Source organism: Apostichopus japonicus, chromosome 19 (genome assembly GCF_037975245.1).
Source record: "Apostichopus japonicus isolate 1M-3 chromosome 19, ASM3797524v1, whole genome shotgun sequence".
In the NCBI taxonomy this organism is placed as follows: domain Eukaryota; kingdom Metazoa; phylum Echinodermata; class Holothuroidea; order Aspidochirotida; family Stichopodidae; genus Apostichopus; species Apostichopus japonicus.
The window spans coordinates 14,849,781-14,857,182 of NC_092579.1; positions in this window are offsets into that span (position 1 = coordinate 14,849,781).

Consider the following 7,402-nt stretch of genomic DNA (forward strand, 5'->3'; position numbering starts at 1 on the left):
GTTCCATAGTTTTCATGTACAGTAATAGTACAGATATGCTGCCTAGCCATCGCCGTACCACAGTATAGTACTAAGCAGCCTTCTGTAGTGCAGCGTAATATCAACAAATTCTGGTTAAGGCTTATTTGTAACCATTCATTTTAAGATGGCAACTTCCAGAATTTTGGCTCTTTCAACGCTACGAAGAAGTTTCTTGGCGCAGAAATCCACATTGAAGGTAAAAATGTTATTTTGAACTAAGTGAGGCCTAACAAAACAAGTTATGCCTAATTAGGCCCTAGGCCTAGGCCAAATTAGCCTATCCCACTTCCCAGTAGTCCTATAAGTTACTCCTAGTCCAAGTACTAGGCCTACTACCTAGGCCTAGGCTAGTAAGGTAGAATACTGTACGGTATTTTCGCGTGTTCCCTGAATTCGCCTACTGTGTTAGTGTACTGTTGTAGTGTCAGGCCTACATACAAATGTACCTGCACTGATAGACATTGTATTGCAAGTTTAGTTTGTGAAGCCTTAAACTTTAAAGGCATTGAAGGCTCGCCCCAAACCGTGTGCGGCCACTGTGTTGTGGGTATTGACCGCAGCTGTATGTACTGACTGTACACTAGTGTCTAATTACCGATGGTAGCAAGCTATGTGTGTGTATTTTCTGGGATCGATGGTGGTTTTTAACACTTCTGTTACACCTCATTCGAAACTAGGTCAGATTACCGGCATTTGACGTTTCTTTTTGCGTGAGTCTTCACACCCTTTAAACGAAAACAGCCAAAATTCCCACAGTGAATTTATCAAAAAGTCAATTTTGTAAATTTCGACCTTTTCAAGTTTCATAGATCATATCACTCACTTAGCGGAATTATTTATACATTTACAAATAACAGTAGGCCTAGGGCCTAACTTCAACGCAACCTTGCGTCATTCATTTTGACTCACAACGTTTGCAAGAATAATTCACTCCATTTACGGTGGATTTTGGTCAAACCATCGATCAATCCCATCCCATTGCTAAAGGATAAACAAAACAGCTTTGCAAAATCAGCTAGATGGTCATCACTGCTATCCTATAATTTAAAGAACATTAATAATCTTATGACCATCATAATGTTAGGCAAAGGCCTAGGTCATACTTGAAAGGGGTCTGGGTGTAGGCCTACAAAACAAAGTTTGTGTCTTTGCCCAATGTCAGTAATAAGAAACCATTCAAAGGATCAATGAACTTGTGGTACAATTATAGAATAGCCTAGATTCCCCCATTTCAGAAGGTCTTTTTTCAGTGGAGTTGATGTCAGTTGTAACTTCTCCACTGTGAGTATGACTCTGACTCTAGTCTAAAGCTTTGACTCCAGTTTAAAAACAGCATGTATAAAGTGATATAAGCATACTGTAGGCCTATCAAATAATGATTTTGCCACTGCCAAACAATAACAGCTGTGATAAAAAAGTTCAGTGTAGTTCGATTACTTCAATTTCATAACATTAGCATAATGTCCCAGAGGCAAAGTCACCAAGAACATTCGACTGCTTTAATATCATTTTGTTATTACTAGGCCTATTAAATGTTAGGGGAACTTAGGCTTAACATTGGAAGCCTACAGTACTGTATTATAACTTGCCAGAAATGAAATAGCAAATTTTCCTTCCCCAAAAAATCCCATGCTCACTCTGTCTCCCAGAAAAAGGAATAATTAAAATGAAACAGGAGCTCTGTCTGATTTTCAAATTTTTCGTTCTATGGGTGGCTGTTACAGTAGTACAAGAATTATTCATGACTGCTCTTCAGAGAGTAGCTTAGCCTAAGTAACAGATAACCACAAAATAGCCCGAATAACACAAAACATTTAGGCCAATTATTTTGCATGCTCCAATTTCTTGGAAATTTCCACATTTTGTCCCAAACGTTAATTTACAGACCAAGTTTCCTCATTTAATATACTGTTACTAATCTGGAAAGTTCTAATTTTCTTAGGAATTGCGATTACAAGTATGCGATTATGTTCCCACCTGCATTTGGAATACATAATAATAATAAACTGACTTTGCTTGGAAACAGTATGCCTTTGTGTTCTGCCACGCTTATGTTAGTTCATTTAACTACTTTAAGTACAGTACTTAACCTATATGTATGAGTGAAAAACCCCAAACTGTTTCTTTACCAATTTGGGAATATGGGCATGATCACTGGCCTTGTTAAATTATTCTCATCTTACGCTCACATTTTGTGTCAAATGACAAGTCTGAAAGGCTACAATACATGCTGCTAGCCTGCTAGGCATTCCTACTTTTTTTAAGCTATGTTTTCTTGTCTCAAATGTCTCATATTGTTTGAAGGTAAAGCTATTGATCCAACAGCAACATGACATTCCTTCAGGCTTCTAAAGCCACCCTACTGCACCAAGTAATTTATTTGACTAAACAGTCCACCGATCTTGAATTCACAAGTCCCCTTTTATGTGGCCATTTTTGCCTGCTTGTTTCTCTACCATAGTACGGTAGGTGCTGTCATAACCAGAACAAACTGTTGTGGTTTATAATGCATGCACTGTATTCAAGGTCTGAAATGAGTTTTGTATTCAAGTAGCCAACATTAACTGTATTTATCAGAGATAATAAATTATAATATACAATAAATTTTAATTTACTCTTGCTTTTGTGCAAACTTTCTTTGATATCACAGGTTCAACAACAGTCTCTGAGATGGGAAACAACATCTTCAGTGGGCAGCATAAAGCAGCAGCCACCTCAAGTTAAACTTGGCCTGTTGAAGGCTTTTGTCGTGGTTGTACCATTTCTGTACATTGGAGCAACTATTAGTAAAGAGGGCGCTGCTTTCTTAGAAGAAAATGATATCTTTGTTCCAGAAGATGATGATGATTGAATCCTTGATTTAATTCAATGTAAGTTTCATTGCAAGCAATGATATAAGTTAGACGTACTTACAGTTACAGTACTTCACAAGGAATAATCATGACATGTAGGAATGCGGGGAAGAGGGTGGGGTGGGGGGGGGCAGGTGGCATAAACATAAATAGTATCCTCATGAAGGAAAACAATTGTCAAAGAAGCAGACGTTTATCATTGATGTGCCTTTGCAATTTGCCAACAGAAATATTGTTTGTATGTTAGAATTCTGTATCTGTTTTGGTTTTCAAATTATCCAAGTGAAAATGTCTCTTTCAGCAATCCTTTAATACCAGTATTGAATTAAATGTATTTTATTCACAACTTCCCCCTCCCCCACCCTGCTCCCTTTCTTTGAATATTGGAGCATTTGATGCACTACTTATTTAGGTAGAAATCAGCCCTGTTACCTTACATATTCACAATATGGCACCGGTCAATGGTGACGTGTTCGCTCGAGCTCCAAGAATTCTAATGATTTTTCTCCTTCTACTAACATCTGTGAACTGTTTATTGTTACGATACTCAAGGGAGGAACTGCTTCTACTTAGACCTAATGTTCAAGGTAATTTCAACCGTTTGGAGCCTGATATTTTTGCTGACTTAACAAATGGAGGGTGTGTTCGAGACCTGCCGACGGCCCAGCCTAACAAGCCTAGGCCTATACGCCGCAGAAACCGTAAGCGAGGTAAGAGAGGGGGTCTTCTAGTTAAATCACGACGCCACTGGAACAGAACACCGGTACCTGGTATGATCTTGGCTAATGTCCGGAGCTTGTATAATCAAGCTGATGAACTTTTCTGCCGCATTCAAACGATGAGAGACTATATGTTTTGTAACGTCTTTTGTTTCACGGAAACATGGTTGACTCCCACCCACCCAGACACTATTGTACAACCACCTGGATTCTCTATTTATCGTAACAATAGGGATCAGGCCGTTACCGGGAAGTCCCAGGGAGGTGGTGTGTGTTTCATGATCAATAATCAATGGTGCACAGATGTTAAGACTATTTCGAGAGGTTGTACCATGGATCTGGAGCATTTGACTATCAAATGTCGGCCATTTTACCTACCTCGAGAATTCTCATCAGTGACTTTGACGTCTGTTTATATTCATCCAGGGGCCAATTCAACGGTGGCACTTACTGATCTCGCAAACGTCATTACAAAAGCCGAGAATTTAGATCCGGATACTCTTTCAATTGTTGCCGGGGATTTCAACAAAGCTAATTTGAGGACCGTACTCCCTAACTTTAAACAACATGTTACTTGTCCGACTCGCGGGAGGAGAACTCTGGACCATTGTTACTCCAAGGTTAAATCAGCTTACAAATCTGTCGAACGCCCCAGTCTTGGTAAATCGGATCATTCGGTAGTCCTGCTCATACCGGCCTACAAACAAGAACTCAAGCAAGCTAAACCGATCAAGAAGGAGGTAATCCTTTGGCCCCAGTCTTCGGTCGATCAGTTGGTTGATTGTTTCGATAGGACTGACTGGGATGTTTTCAAGAGTAACGATAATCTGGATGAATTCACTGTAGCCGTGACGGAGTATTTACGCTTTTGTCAAGAACAGTGTTTACCTACAAAAACGGTGACGTCATATCCGAACAGTAAACCATGGTTTGATAAGTCCATTCGGTCAAGGCTCGTCGCCAAGGACGCTGCTTATCGTTCTCGGAATACCGATCCGGAATCCTACCGGCAGGCCAGATCAAATTTGAAGAAAGCTATCCGGGACTCGAAGAGGGCGTACCGGGACAAGGTTGAGGAGAAGTTCGAATCGGGCGACGCTAGAGCTCTATGGTGGAACTTGAGCCTGATCACACAATACAAAGGTCCCGCGAAAACCGCTGACACCGATGATGTCACATTGCCCGACCAGCTGAATGAGTTCTACGCCAGATTTGACCGCCAGAATACCAGTGTCCCGGTACCCGCGCCATGCGACGATGTACTGCCACCATTTGAGATCGCTGAACACGATGTGAGACAAGCGTTCAAGGGTCTAAAGGAAAGGAAAGCTGCCGGCCCTGATGGTATCTCCCCAAGACTGTTGAGGCGCTGTAGTGATCCACTCGCGACTGTTTTCACTGACATCTTTAACTGGTCGTTGAGTTTGCAAAAAGTTCCTAACAGTTTGAAGGAAGCCACCATTATCCCGGTTCCTAAGAACAATTCTGCTTCCAGTCTGAAAGACTATAGACCTGTGGCACTGACTTCTGTTATTATGAAATCTTTTGAGAAACATGTATTGAAATATTTATGCTCTAAATTGCCATCTGACCTTGACCCTTGCCAATTCGCCTATAGATCAAATAGAAGTGTGGACGATGCAATATCTATTAACATTCATGAAATTTTACAGCATCTTGAGAACAAGAATTCGTATGCTAGAGTTTTATTTGTAGATTATAGCTCGGCTTTTAATACTATTATCCCCTTTAAACTGCATTCTAAGCTCATCAATGACCGCAAGCTCCCGGTTTCTATTTGTAACTGGATTTTAGATTTTCTTGTGAATCGTCCTCAGGTTGTTAGAATTGGTAATAATGTTTCTTCCGTGTTAACATTGAGTACTGGTACACCACAGGGTTGCCCTCTCTCACCGAAACTTTATTCACTTTTTACGTATGATTGTAAGGTATATAGCCCGAACTGTCTCGTGACCAAGTTTGCTGATGATACAACCCTCACTGGCCTCATATCGGACAATGATGAGTCGACTTACCGTGAACAGGTTGAAACCCTCATACATTGGTGTAATGAGAACAACCTACTCCTTAATGTTTCCAAGACTAAAGAGATGATTTTTGACTTTCGGAGGAAGAAGCCAGATATGCAACCACTACGTATCGGAGGAGACATCGTCGAGCAGGTGTCAAGTTTTAGATTTCTTGGTACTCATATTGCAGATAATATCACATGGTCAGTAAACTGTACAGAAATCTTGAAGAAAGCTAGGCAACGTCTATATTTTTTTGCGGAAGTTGAGATCATATGGATTCAATCAATGTATACTTATTAATTTCTATCGTGCAATAGTCAAGAGTATCCTGACGTCATCGATTATTGTCTGGTTTGGCCGGGCCACGCAAGATGATATCAGCAGATTATCTGCAGTGGTCAGGTCAGCTGAAAAGATAATTGGCGTTGATCTCCCTTCCCTGCAGTCGCTCTACATAGACAGGTCTCTTCGTAGAACGCAGCTCATTTTGAGCGATTCTGATCACCCTGCCAATGCATATTTCAATTTCTTGCCATCGCACCGCAGACTCCGTACCTTTACAGGGAACAGGCGTTTTACCGCCAGTTTCTTTCCATCTGCCGTCAAACTTTATAATAACCTGTAATTTTTATTTGCACATATTATTCTATTATTCTACTTTTCTATTTCTATTCTGAGGAGCTTGAGGAATGTTTTAATTTTCGATGTGTAATTTTATTGCTCATTGATTGAATAAAGAATCTATTTATCTATCTATCTATCTAAACAATGTGAGTGTTTGCTGGCTCGTACCCAGCTATGCTAGAATGGATAAACTGCTAACTGTTTATTAATAAAGCAAACCTTTTTGGGGTGCCTCACAGCTTCGCACTGTCTTGTTCAGCGTGTGTCGTCATACCGTGCTGTAGAAATATTGTGTGAACTTGACTAATACTTGGAACATCTCTTGTCTCTCTCGACAGCTGTAGATGTGTCATCTCTTTAATAGACAGAAACTAGTGACTTAAAATATACCATGGAAACCAGATCATGGACACTGTTCAAGACTTTGAAGGAAGAAGGAAACGATCCGTCACCCATCCCTCGTCACTGTTGGACCAGATTCTCTCTTTAAACCGTTTGACACATCCTAATAAACTATCAAGATAAACATGATTGAATCTTTGCATATGGTCTGATGTGTAAATAGCTTAATTTGTGATTGTAATTAAATAGTAATGCCATTTATATCCTAGATTGATTTGCAATTGAGGTCAGCTTTGGTCTGCTGTCGAGTCTTGAATACTTTAATATCACTTAACATTTCCCACTAGGGTACTAGTGAAACATTGGTATTTGAATTGCCGTTCAAAATAAAGAATTCTGTAAACAACATCATTGGTAGGTATATGTTAAACATGATAGATTTAAAAGATCTAATTATGGATAGATTGGAGAAAGCCATGACAACTTCTTAAATAATAGATAAGGCAATATAACATGGGTTGCCATCATTTTGGCAGCTATAATGCAGTTGTGTCACAGCTGTTTGTCATAAATGTGTAATGTTTCTCACTATCAACGATGCTTGATTTTGGATGAGAAAATTCAAATACTCAATTACAGGAAGTACAGCAATTCATATTTTAATTTCATTCATATAGTTAATTTGTAGAAAATATATAACCTATAACTATTTATTCAGCTAGGGAAAATTTTGCTAATGTATTTGTGTAGGGTACAGTACTATGAAATATAGTGCAGAGGTAAATTGTAACAACCTGTTTTTTTTTCCATC